Source organism: Triticum dicoccoides, chromosome 3A (assembly GCF_002162155.2).
Source record: "Triticum dicoccoides isolate Atlit2015 ecotype Zavitan chromosome 3A, WEW_v2.0, whole genome shotgun sequence".
Classification (NCBI taxonomy): domain Eukaryota; kingdom Viridiplantae; phylum Streptophyta; class Magnoliopsida; order Poales; family Poaceae; genus Triticum; species Triticum dicoccoides.
The window spans coordinates 621,941,332-621,954,103 of record NC_041384.1 but is presented as its reverse complement, the minus strand read 5'-3'; positions in this window follow the sequence as shown (position 1 = coordinate 621,954,103).

Genomic DNA, 12,772 nt, shown 5'->3' with positions numbered 1-12,772 from the left:
GGGTCCAGAGATGTTTAGCAACTATACATTCAAAAAATAGGTGAGAACAAGACTCTTGTTCCAAGCAGTAAACACAATCAAGGGGTTTGATGATGTGTCTCTTCCTAAGGTTATCCCTAGTCATCAATTTGTTTTTGGAGAGAAGCCAGAGAAATACATGAATTTTAGGGGGAACTCTCAATTTCCAGACAGCGGGGATAAACACGGGTTGAACCCCTCTAAAGTTGATAACATGATAGAGGGAACTGGAGGATACTTCCCCTTGTTGTCTAACTGCCAAATCAGGGCATCCGGCTCGACAGTAAAGGTAATGCTTTTGTTAAAGAGAGTTTTAGGCATTGACCGTCCCAAACTTCATTGACACTTTTGTTAAGCTCATCGCGGACAGAGTAAATAGGCCAAAATTGGACTACTAGAGGGGATGTGCCAAACCAACTATCTTCCTAGAACCTGGTTCTGCTCCCATCCGCTATGTTCCATCTGTAGCCAAATTTCACAGCATGCATAATAGATTTTAATCTTTTCCAGAATCTAGAGGTCTTAGGGTTGGAGGAAGGGACAAAAATATTAGGTTTATTTCCTAGGTATTTATGGGCAATAAGAAGCTTCCAGGGTTTCAGGTCTTCCTCATAGAATCTTTTAATCCAAGACCCTAGAAGACAGATGTTAATTTCTTGGAGGTTAGGTATGCCTAGGCCTCCAAAATCTTTTTTCATAGAGACTAGGGCCCAATTAGCAAGGTGTAGCTTCCTATTTCCCTCAAAGTCATTCCACAAGCAATGAGACATCTGAGAATTGATGAGGTTCACTGCCCATTTAGGGAACTTGAAGAAGGAGAGGAGATACACTGGAATGCTAGCCAAACAAGCTTGTATGAGGATCAATGTACCTCTGTAAGAGAGAAGTTTGCCCCTCCACCCAGCAATCCTTTTAATGATTTTATCCAGAAGGGGTTGGATATCCTCTCTCCTCAGTTTATCATAGTGGAGAGGGATACCTAGGTACTTAATGGGGAAGTTACGTTTATTATAGACTAGAATAGAGAGGAAGTCAGCTAACTCCTGATCATCCATGTTGATAGGGATGAGTTCACTTTTAGAGTAGTTGATTCTCATGCCTGAGACTTGTTCAAACCAGGTTAGAACAGTTTTCAGATTGCTAGCATGTGTGGAGTCATTGTCTAAGAAAAGGATGGTATCATCTGCATATTGAAGGTAGATGATGCCACCAAGGCAGACCTCAGGACAGAGCCCTGCAATCAGACTATGATCAACAGCTTTGCTCAACATTTTAGTAAGAACGTCCACTACTAAATTAAACAAAAGCGGGGAGATGGGGTCACCTTGTCTAAGGCCTTTACCAGCAAGGAAAAAATCACTTTCACAGTTATTTAACTTGACGCAAACAGACCCCCCACGAGTAAGTTGCTGGATCCAACTCTCCTCTATGAAAGGCTTGGAAAAGATCTAAGAGATCATTTTTCACCAAGTCCCAAAAATGATGGTAAAACAAGAAGGGAATCACATCAGGACCAGGAGCCCCATCAGTATAAGAGCTAAAAATGGCTTCCTTCACCTGTATCTCTTAAAAAGGGGCTTCTAGCAGCTCATTTTCAGCAGGAGAGACTTTTTCAGAAGCAGAGAAAAAATTGTTTTGTAGAGAGAACCCAGAAGGGTTTTATTTCTTAAACATGTCTTTGTAGAAGTCACTAGCCACTTTCAGCATCTCATCTACCTCAGTAACAGGGCCATTAGGGCCATCAAGGGAGTGAATGAGGGTTTTCCTCCTCTGTTTAGCTACTGCATGGAAGTAAGCACTATTTCTATCACTTCCAACATATCTAGCAGAACTGTGGGTTTTCCTTCTGACAGGGCAATTCTCAACTTTATGGGTAACCATTTTACAGATAAAACAACTCTTGGGCTTGACACATTTATCCAAATGATGCCCTGGTTCCACACAGTTGTAGCAGATCACCTCAGAGTATGCCATAAGGCCCGAAGCAGGGGCATGAGCAGTTTTCTGGATGTCCTATCTCTTCTTTTGCTGATTCTTGCCTTGAGATTTCCCACTGATCTGAGAGTCAGAACCACCAGCAGATTGATCTTGGGCAATTACAGGAGCCTGCCCAGATTGTGCCCCCATTTGGGGTGGAGGTGGGTCGTACCACTGCCCAACTGGCGCTCCCCCCCATTGTGATAAGGGAAATTCATCGGAGTTCCTGGTTCCTGCTCATCCTCCAGCCAGATGTTGTCTCTCAGGAAGCATAAATAACCACCAGACAGCTCAATTGAAGTAGATTGCAAGCCTAATTTCAATCTTCTGTAGGTTTGGGGGAGAGGTAAGGTAGGGGATCCACCTGCTCCGGCTCCGGTGGCGTGCTGGTGGGCAGGAGTCCAGTCAAGCATTCCCATCTCGTAGCATGGCGTGGATCTCCTGAATTCACTTCTCCTTTCGCCCATCGAACAAACGCAATTGGCGGCTCATTGGGGTGGGGCATCCCGTGCTTCTCCGAGAAATCTCCTGTGAAGTAGATCCGCAGGGCTAGATTCAGCAGCTCCTAATCCACATGATCCTTGCACATCCGAGCATACCTGCGCGAGTGAGAGAACGGATTCGGTCCCTCCTCGGCTTCCTCCCTCGCAGCTTCCTCCTCTGCTTCCCTCCATTCGCGCATGCACTGGGTCCAGGAGAGAGCGTCGTCGTGGATCCGCATCGCCAGCTCCCTCCATCTCCTCCCTCGAGTCTCCGCAGCACCGCCGGCGCGACGGAGTCGAGCGGCTGGAGCATCCGCGGGAAGGCTTTGTAGACACGTGGGAGATGCATCTTGTACATCTGCCTGTCTTCCAGCCATTCCCCCGTGGATATGGCCGGCGACTCCATGGGGCGCGCGAGCGGACTTGCTGAGGGGGGCAGGCGCGCCCGGAGTCAGGAGGCGGGGGGTGGGGCGTGGGGGTGGCGGCGAGATCTATTTGCCAATTACTCCCTCCTTTTCGGTTTATAGGGCTCAATTCAAAAATCTCACCAACCAAGGTAGATGATGAATGGTGGAATACTTTTTGTAGTTTGCAAAAGCACCTAATTAATGCACTTGTTTTCCTCAAAAAATTATGTTTATCAATGCATAAATTGCAATGCATGCATGCATAAAGTACATGCATTGGTCAATTTTCTCTTAATACTTGCATGCAATGATTTGATGCACCTTGGAATCTGAACATGTGATGGAAAACAACCAAATTGAGCCTTATAAAATTGAAAAACTAAAATTTTGAGATAAGCCCTATAAACCAAAAAGGAGGGAGTATGTGAACTAAACAGTCAACATATAAAATAATTTAAATATATATAATATAGTTAGAAGGGAAACATAAGTTGGACCTGGCGTTCCTATTCTTATATAGAAAAATAGAACATACCTCTGCGTTTTCTTCAAAAAAATACATAAATTGGTCTGCCAAAAATAAAACCTCGGATGGGAGGTCCATAGGCCGGTCGATACATGATGGCCCTAAGAAAATACAAACAGGCCTATGGACCTCCCATCCAAGGTCGTGGGCTGCGCATGTTAAAAATGAAAGCCTAGACGGGGCAGCCCAAAACCACGTCCAACACTTGCCAAAACTTTGTCCCTCGTTTTCTCTGTGTTTTGCACACTCGACATTGTGTGGGCATTTTGACTGTGCATCATATGAAGATGTGCTATGCATGAATGTTGATCAACATGATGTTAACTGACTGGTAGTTCCATTTTCGACCATGAATAAAACTTCCAACATGATGTTAACCCTGTTTGAAAGGCCGTGTTAATATAAATGCTCTGCCTCTGAAACTTGCAGTTTCTTATCTGAAACTGAACTTGCAGTTTCTAATCTGAAACTGAAACTTGTAGTTTCTTCTCTGAGAATCACATTGTCTGCACTTTTATACTCCTATGAAACTACATTTTTAAGTGCTAAAAATAGATCTCTAGAATTCATAAAATACTTCATATGCTCAATACCGCAAATCTGAAATTCAAAAGACATTCATATCTAAAAGTACTCTCAAAATACACAACACAAAACACAATTCACAACCTGCAAATACTGACAACCCTAAGCTCCTCCTGACAATTCACAACCCGCCCGACTATTGGGCTGGGGGGGGGGGCAGCCCCCTCCTATTCCTCGGTGGCAGACAGCCGCCCCGTGAGACAATGTGAACAGCGAGGGAGACGATGGCGGGGAAGCGTCATCGTACCAACTGCTTTTCTCCTCTTGCAGTTGGGTTCGGTCGACGAAGACTCCACCGGCTCGCTCTGGCAGGACACCCTCACAAACGGCACCCTGTAGATGCCCGATCCTTCAATCTCTGGTGGATTCTCCATTTGGGATCGATACTCCCACCACCGCTCCCTCACGATCGGATTCGGTGAATCTGTTTGCTCCATGGCCTAGAGGAGCAGCTCTATGTACTCCGGCGCGACTCCCTCCGGGAGTATCACCGCCTTTTCGCTCTGTTGCAGATATTTGGCCATGGATGTCGCCGTCGCCGCTAGTTGGTCCTTGTTGTCAAACCAAGACTGTATCTCCAACATCCTAGCTAGCTTCACAGGGTCGCCGTCTGCGATCCTCACGCATTGGTTGTACTCCTCCATCGATCTACTTCTCCACAGCACCTTCACTCGCCGGCGATGGTTTTTGAATGGAAGAGGAGAGGAGCAGCGCTGGTTTTGGATTAGAACGGGAGAGGTGTGACACTGGTTTTGGACTGGAACAGGAGAGGAGGGGCGGTGGTTTTGAAATGGAAGAGGAGAGGAGCGGTGCTGCATTTAGATTGGGAGACTAGTTAATGTGGGGTCGCTTTCTTAATTGAAGGGTAAATTGATTTTTATTTTGATCCAGTCAGAGCGCGCCGACCCTCTCGTCCAATCTTAAATTGCTGCCGCACGCTCCTCTCCCTCTTCTTCATTGCAAAACCACCTCCTCTCATCTCCATCATCTCCATTCCAAAACCACCGTCTCGCCTCTCCCTCTTCTCTATTGCAAGACCACCGTGTCTCCTCCGTTTTCTAGACGCTTTGCTCCATGGCGCGGGCGCAATCCATGGATACAAAATTAGTATACTGTATACTATTTAAAAGTCGAGGGCGGGGCTTTTCCTGCGCGGTAGGCGGCGGGGCAGTTCCGCCTAGTCGGTTCGACAGAGATGCGAGAAGACGAGGGAGTAGGCTGCTGCAAATGTAGGGCTGTGTGATTTGACAGCGAGTTACTGCTGGACAGGTGGGGCCCCATGATTTGACTTGCCATTATCATTTTAACTGCGGCGCTACGACCGGCATGAGTCTCCCAGATTCGTGACCACCTCCATACAGGTGCCTCTCCCAATGCTCCACCATGTAGTAGAGGCTGGCTCTTGCATGAGAGCCCGCTTCTCCGCTTCTTCCTTGCCTCTCTTTCCTCCACATATGAAAAAATGCCATGTAAAGCGCACTACTGTACTTACTTTTACTTGCTCCTACAGGTGCTTAAGCTTGCCACATAGGCATAAAGTCTGATGTGGCAAGTTAATCAAGAAGAGAGAGACTAGTTTGGTGACCCAAGGAAGAAACGGTGCTAAGCGCGTGTACCTAGGTGAAAAGACAATTTTGAGTCTATAGCTAATTAAATGAAGCAAACTTAGCAACACCATTTCATTGGAAGAGGTCACTCCTTGGCAAATGCAACAAATACACGCGCTTACTAGCATCGTTTCTTCCTTGAGTACGATGAAAGAGATAGAGAGGAGTAACAACAAATACACTTATAGCCAACCTTGTTGTAGTATGAGTGACTAAGTGATGACTATGTATGACATGCCAACATCAGATAGCCTAACGCACCATGTTAAATCTCCAAGGGTGCGACCGTGCGAGCGACGCGACGGTCATGGTAGGCGCGACCATGATACAGGCTGCTAGCAGCCCTTGGATCTGAGATCAAACGGTCGCATGCTAAGTTGCTGAAAATTTGTAGAATAACCCTTCAGGATAGGATATTCACCCATAGGTCTAGAATCACACCATGCAACCGTTCGATCTTAGATCCAAGGGCTCTCGGAAGCCCGTACCATGGGAGAATGGAAAGCCACTACCCTGTCGTTCGCACGCTGGCGTTCGCTCCTACTCGTCCCCGCACGTCCTTCAATACTACGGTGGTTCGCTCCTAGTCGTCCCGTCCATTCACATTACAGCAGTTCCACTAATCCTAACCCTCCTCCCAAATCCATGGCGTCCCAAATCTCCATGATCGGCGGTGAGTACAAGGTTAGAACCATCACCGGCGATGAGTTCGACATCATCTACACCCGTTCTTCCGCGACGGTGAAAGGATGCCTTTCTTGCTTTAGACGCATGTTCGAAAACTCAGATGATGAGTGGGTCGATGGGCTAGATGTTGAGTACACCATAGTCCTGGGACGAGAGAAGGATCTAAAGGACGAAGAGAGGAAGAAGCCCGCCGTGATCCAGGTTTGCGTGCATGACTTATGCTTGGTCTACCACATATGCCATGCCGACGTTGAGTGCCAGGATTTTAAGGACTTCCTCGGGAGCAACCAAGTCAAATTCGTTACTGTAGACTTTGGTAACGACAAAGAAATCTTGGGTTGGATAGGCCTCGTTGTAGTCAACCCCTTCGACCTCCAGAAGAATCGGCTGGTGCCCTCTCGTCAGCCTTCAATGCTGACCCTAGCAGGAGCCATGGTTCATCCTTCCTACGGTAAACTGGTGAAACCTCCATACACGTTTCATCGTCATGCATGGCAGCGGAATGTACTAGATATAGACCACATCCAGTACGCTGCAATGGATGGCTACCTTTGCTTCGATATCTACAAGGGTTGGATGAAGAGCAACAGCCAAGTGTGTGGTTCAAGCAAAGAAGTATCGGCCAAGAGGAAGAGGGACAAGGACGGAGTCGAGGACGTGGACGAGGACTCCGAGTAAGGTGGCAGTGTTATTGCTCATGGTGGTTCTAATGCAGTGTCTACCGGAACAGTTGCAAAGTTTAATTTCAGGTGTGCTTAATTTAATTTGAGGGGTGTGTTGTGCTGAGCCCCTAGCAGAACTATGTTATGTTTCTTCTCGTTACTTTAACTCTTCAGTACGTACATACTAGTATTTCTTACATTTCATCTTTTAGTTGGTATAGTACTACCACTCGTTTCTTCACATTATATATGTACAATATATATGGCCAACATCATATAGCCAGCAGTTTAGTTGTCAAAGAATTTCAGGGTGCTTAGTTTTGTCAAAGAATTCCAGGATGCTTAGAGGGTGCTTGGATCCAAGGGACTTATTTTAGTCTGACTAAAAGTAGTCTCTTTAAGAGGCTAAAGTTCCAAGCACCCCTGACTAAAGAGGGGCTAAAACTAGTCTTGAGACTAAATTTTTTTAGTCAGGGGTACCCCTACTAAAATGTGGATTAGTCCTCTCTACTCATTTAACTCCTCTCCTTTAACACAGGCGAGTTCTGGATTGGAGGGTTTGGAGGATAATAAATGCTCATTAACTTGATTTTAGCCTTTTTAGTATTTGGATCCAAGCATGGGTGAGTCTAGCATGTTTTAGTCCCACTACTTTTAGTCATGGGACTAAAACGTATCCAAGCACCCTCTTAGTTTTATTTGAGGGGTGGGTTCTGCTGGACACCACTATTGTGACTAGCCTTTTTAATAGTACTATATGCATAATTTGGCGACGAGCGCTCTCTATATGTACCACCTATTTTTAATTCCAAGTTTTGCTCCATGGCGCAATCCATCGATACTACTGCTGTACAAAAGTATACATTTTTTAAAAGGCTAGAGGGCGAGGCAGTCTATCTTGGTCGGTTTCACGAGAGGCGAGGGCCTTTGTGATTTTACGGCTCATTACTGCTGGAAGGTGGGGCCTTGTGATTTGACTGCTCGTATAAATGCGCCGACGACCTGATCGAGGAGGAGCAAAGAACCGTGCGGTATACTCAAGTTTTCCACTGGAGTAGTACTGCGACGGAGGAGCACGAAACACGGCAGCCCAGTGCCATATGGCAATAAAAAATGATTTAATTTGCTAGTCATCTCATTGTTAGCATTGTTCTATTCATTCCCTCAAAAAAAACATTGTTCTATTCATGCCTCGCAGAGAACGTGACATGTGCAGCGAAACACCCGAAGCAAAAGATGAAACACATGAGCAAAAGAAGAAGGAAGATTATCACCCCAAATGATCTAATTCACCACAGAGTCGTAACTGCGTCTTCATCGCATGCACGACCTCCATCTCCTTGCGCGTCTCCTCCGCCATCTTCATCATTGTGTCCATGACGCGGCATTTCTCGATGCGAGCCTTCATCATTTGTTCCATGACCATATTATGTACCTTGACAGCAGTCGGGTGCTTGATACGGAGCTTCGCCAACTCTTCCTTCTGTTCCATGGCGAGGGCCTGCAGCATCTTCATCGAGGAACTACTATTCTCATGCAGCTTCTTCCAGCCGGCGTTCTTCTCCTTCAACAGGTCAATCTCGTGGCAGAGCTTCACATTGTCCTCCCGAAGTCGCAGGATTTCGCCGGTCGCCTTCTTCTCCGAGGCAATGCTCTTCTTCAGCAGCATCACCAAGCCGGCGGTCAACTCCCCCTGCTGATTGAGCTCAGCGGGCATGTCATCGAGGCTCTCCTTCAGCAACTCCATCAAGCCTTGGATGAACTCCTTCTGCTTATTGAGCTGATCGGGCATGCCGTCGAGGGATAACGACTCCAGCTCCGCCGGCTCGGCATGTTCGCCTCCGCGGCTAGGGCGCTCCTGGGAGGCATCGTTTGCCCGTGAGAGATCTTTCGAGGTCTCTGCATGGCGGCGAGCCCTCTCTTTTTTTCCGCAGCCTTGGTTGCCGCTCCCTTGTTATGAGTAGTTCTCGACCTAGAGCTCCGCTCACCGGCCATGGCAACGATGGACGAAGAAGAAGCACTTATGAGGAGGAAAGGTAGAGTGATTTTCGGTTAGGTAGTTCCCCTTTTTATAACCTAAGTACTAGCACTAGTACTAATACCTGCATAGTGGGAACACGTTCAGGTTTGGTACGTACTACTAGTAGGTGTGAGCAGGCTTTCGAATGTGATGGGAACAAGGTAAAGATTAATTGATGGTTTTGGTTTCGAGGCCCGAAACGGCTCCCGATGAGTTTAGCGGAACATAAATTTCAAGTACTACACTGCTCAAATGCGTAAATATTGAGTAGTATGCTACTGTCAAAAATTGGCACAAAATACGAAGGAGACCAATGGAAGTACTACTAGCAACCCACGTTTTAACTACTCGCATGCGCGTAGTGAAGTAATAATATCTTTCTTCCGCCCTCACGTCCACTCAATTTGCATGCGCTGTATTAATCGACCATCAGTGAAGTGAACGACTTTACACGCTCAAATTATCACATGGGGTGGATCTTGGTACAAAATTGCGTCCGCCCATGTACCCGCGTGTGCGTGCGAGGAATGAGTGCGTGCATGGCGTGCATGCACATCTTCGCTTCGTGCATGTACCGCCAGTATGGCTCAGGGAGGATGAGTACATTCTTCTGGAACCAGCAGCACATCACTGTGATCAATCCACGCAAGGAGGTCGCGACAACGCCTACACATGTGCCATGTGGCTTCATGAACTGTAAGAGAGACACTGTGTAGCGTGCCATTGGTATTCTAGTTTACGTGTTTTGCACAAACTCGAAATACTAGTAAGGTACACGTGCATTGCACGCATCAGATTTTGCAACCATATTATGAATAAATACCACACTATAGCATGTAAGCTCTGAGTCATATATGCCTGATGTAGCCCTTCGTTTAATTCTTATAGTTCATCTCATTCAAAATCAATTAGTTTTTATAAAAAAGCTAAGAACGTGGGAATAGGAAAAACATTGGATTATAGTGGAATGTCGTCTTCAATCCTACAGGATTGTACGAGTGTTTGATTGTGCATAGAAAAAACACAGAATTCTTTCAAAGAGGTTTGAGTGGATGGGATGTTTCCTATGAAATCTAGTGCAAATGAATCAAATGGAAAAATTCCTATGGTTTACAATCCTACGAATCAAACAACCAAGATAGGAAAAATTCCTAATGATTAGAATCCTCCAAAATTCCTTTGAGAATCCTTTGAATCAAAGAAGCCCTTAATATATTTTATGATTCATGGAATTGTGCGTTGTAAAGCATAAAGTAAAAAACAAATAATGGCAATTCAACTAGAAAAAAAGTTTGGGCAGTTATGATACGGAAGAATCTAGAACAAAAGAGAACCATTGTTGTTTTGAGGTTTGTGCATTATGCTTAAGTTCAACCATGGAGTCTGCTAGATTGTACATGTGGCAAAATCCGGTGGGTGGGCTAGAAGATGGTGCGAGGGGCCGAGTGGAGGGAGACTATGAAGGAATGCACAAGTGGAGATCGATATTTAGAGAGAGGGGGCGAACACGTGCGCTGATGCGCGCAGTGGCGGAGTCATGAAAAATAAATGAGCTAGGGGGCCAAGCATTGCTAATCCTTTACGAGGAGGGTCAATTCATGAACTTAAACCATTTTTAGCAGCAATTGTCTAATGATCACATTCATATTAGCCTTGATATATAGTGATGTTAGGGGGGAGGGGGCAGGGCCGGTACTGCCCCTGTCTTCGCCATTGTGCACGCGTCTGAGAGATGAAGAGGAAGGCATGGATGATGAGAGGGGGACGTTGGATACATAATTAATGTGGGTGTATTAGCTATATATGTTAATCCTATATAGAGAGATATAGATTGATCGATGCGGACGTGGGAAAGAGGGTGAGACCTCACTGGGTATATCGATTGATCGATTTGTGTGGAAAACTATGAAAGACCTAGCTATATACACACATACATAAAGGAACATCAATCGTTGTGCATGCACGCATGAGAGATAAAGAATGCCCGATATGATGGAGAGGGGGATGTGTGTTGGTGTGTGCCTTCATGGGAGACCGACCTAAAGAAAAAGATTGCATGCGTGCGATGGATAATGCCGACTGGTAGTGTGTGTGCATGCATGCACGAGAGAAAGTTAGTGGTACAATTATAAAGAGAAGACTACTGTGTGGGTGTAAAAGAATAACTGAATAGGTGAGGTCACAATCAATGTAAAGTTGAATTCAAATATTTGAATAAGAGATCCTGATGTTTGAAACCCATGCATGCGTGAATATAACGGAGATCTGCGTAGTGTGGTTTGGAAACGAGCATGTTGTAATGTATACACATTGAACAAGGTCAGACTGATTTGAATTTGAGATACCGATGGCACACATCATTTGGCCACGTCGCATCCGTGCATGGACACACTATTCTAATTGGAGATGATGGGCGGCTTTTGCATCATATATCTATATCTATACCCCTATATATATTATATTTTCTTTATTGTGTGCGGGTAACTTTAACTTTGAAAGATGGTCGTTGGATGAGGCGAATCCGATGGTCCAAAGATGGCAAATTTGAGCACTACTAGCCGTTGGATATCATCTAGATTCCACCAGATTTTGCCACATGTATAATCTAGAAGACTCCATGGTTGAACTTAAGCATAATGCACAAACATCAAAACACAAGCACTTCTTATTTGTTCTAGAATATTCTGTATCAGAATTGCCCAAATGTTTTTCTACATGATTTGCCATTATTTGTTTTTACTTTATGTCTTACGACGCACAATTCCATGAATCTTAAAATAGATTAGCTTTCTTATAAAAACTAGATGATTTTGAATGAAATGAACTATAAGAATTAAACGAACATCTACATCATGCATATATGACTCAAAGCTTGCATGCTACAATGTGGTATTTATTCATAATTTGGTTGCCAAATCTCATGCGTGCAATGCACGTGTACCTTACTCTAGTCTAAATGGTGTTTGTGTGTGTGTTGTGCGTGTTGAGGTGCAAATTGTCTTTTTTTGGGTACATGTTAAGCTTGTTCTTCCGAAATTTCAAGCCGCACCTTGTTATGCCGAAAATTCTAACTAGCGTCTCTGTCTATCGTGCTGCGAAACTCCCGCCTCTTCAACCCGCGCCTTGTTAGCCCGGAATATTTAAGATATATCTTTGTCTCGTTGTGCTCCGACAACTCCCTCCATGTCAACCCGCGCCTTGCTATTCTGAAATTACAACGCGCGCGAAAACTCCCACCTCCTGTGAAATCCAGACACGTGAAATGCCCGTGATACCCCTAAACCAAAAAAACCACCTCAAATCAGTGGGGGTACTTTCGTAACTTACCCCATATTTCGGACAAGCGCGTCTCTAAGCCATGGTTCCCCACTGCCATCCCATCCGCCCACCCATTCGTACACCGAGGCCACGAAAACCCGCGACGAAACCCCACACCCTGCTCCGTCCGCCACCCAGCCGGAGCCTCTTCCCCGACGACGTCATCCACAGCAACACCTCGACGTCCCTCATCCATCGTACTGGATGAGGATCCATCGTCGATCTCATCGTCCCGCCGGTTCAGCCACCCCGTCCTCCCCCTCCAAGGAGCTGCCCCGATGTTCCCCTCGTCTTTCGCGCCACCTCCATTCCCACACCGCCATCTTCACCTGCACCACCGGAAGAGCATCATCATCACCGTTTCCTCGGATGAAGCTGCGACCTAATCGGCGCCACCAAAGAGGTTGTACACTAATCGCCGCATTTTCTTCTTGATTCAATCTCACGGTGCTGCCGGTGCTCGATCTCGAGCCGACACGGCGC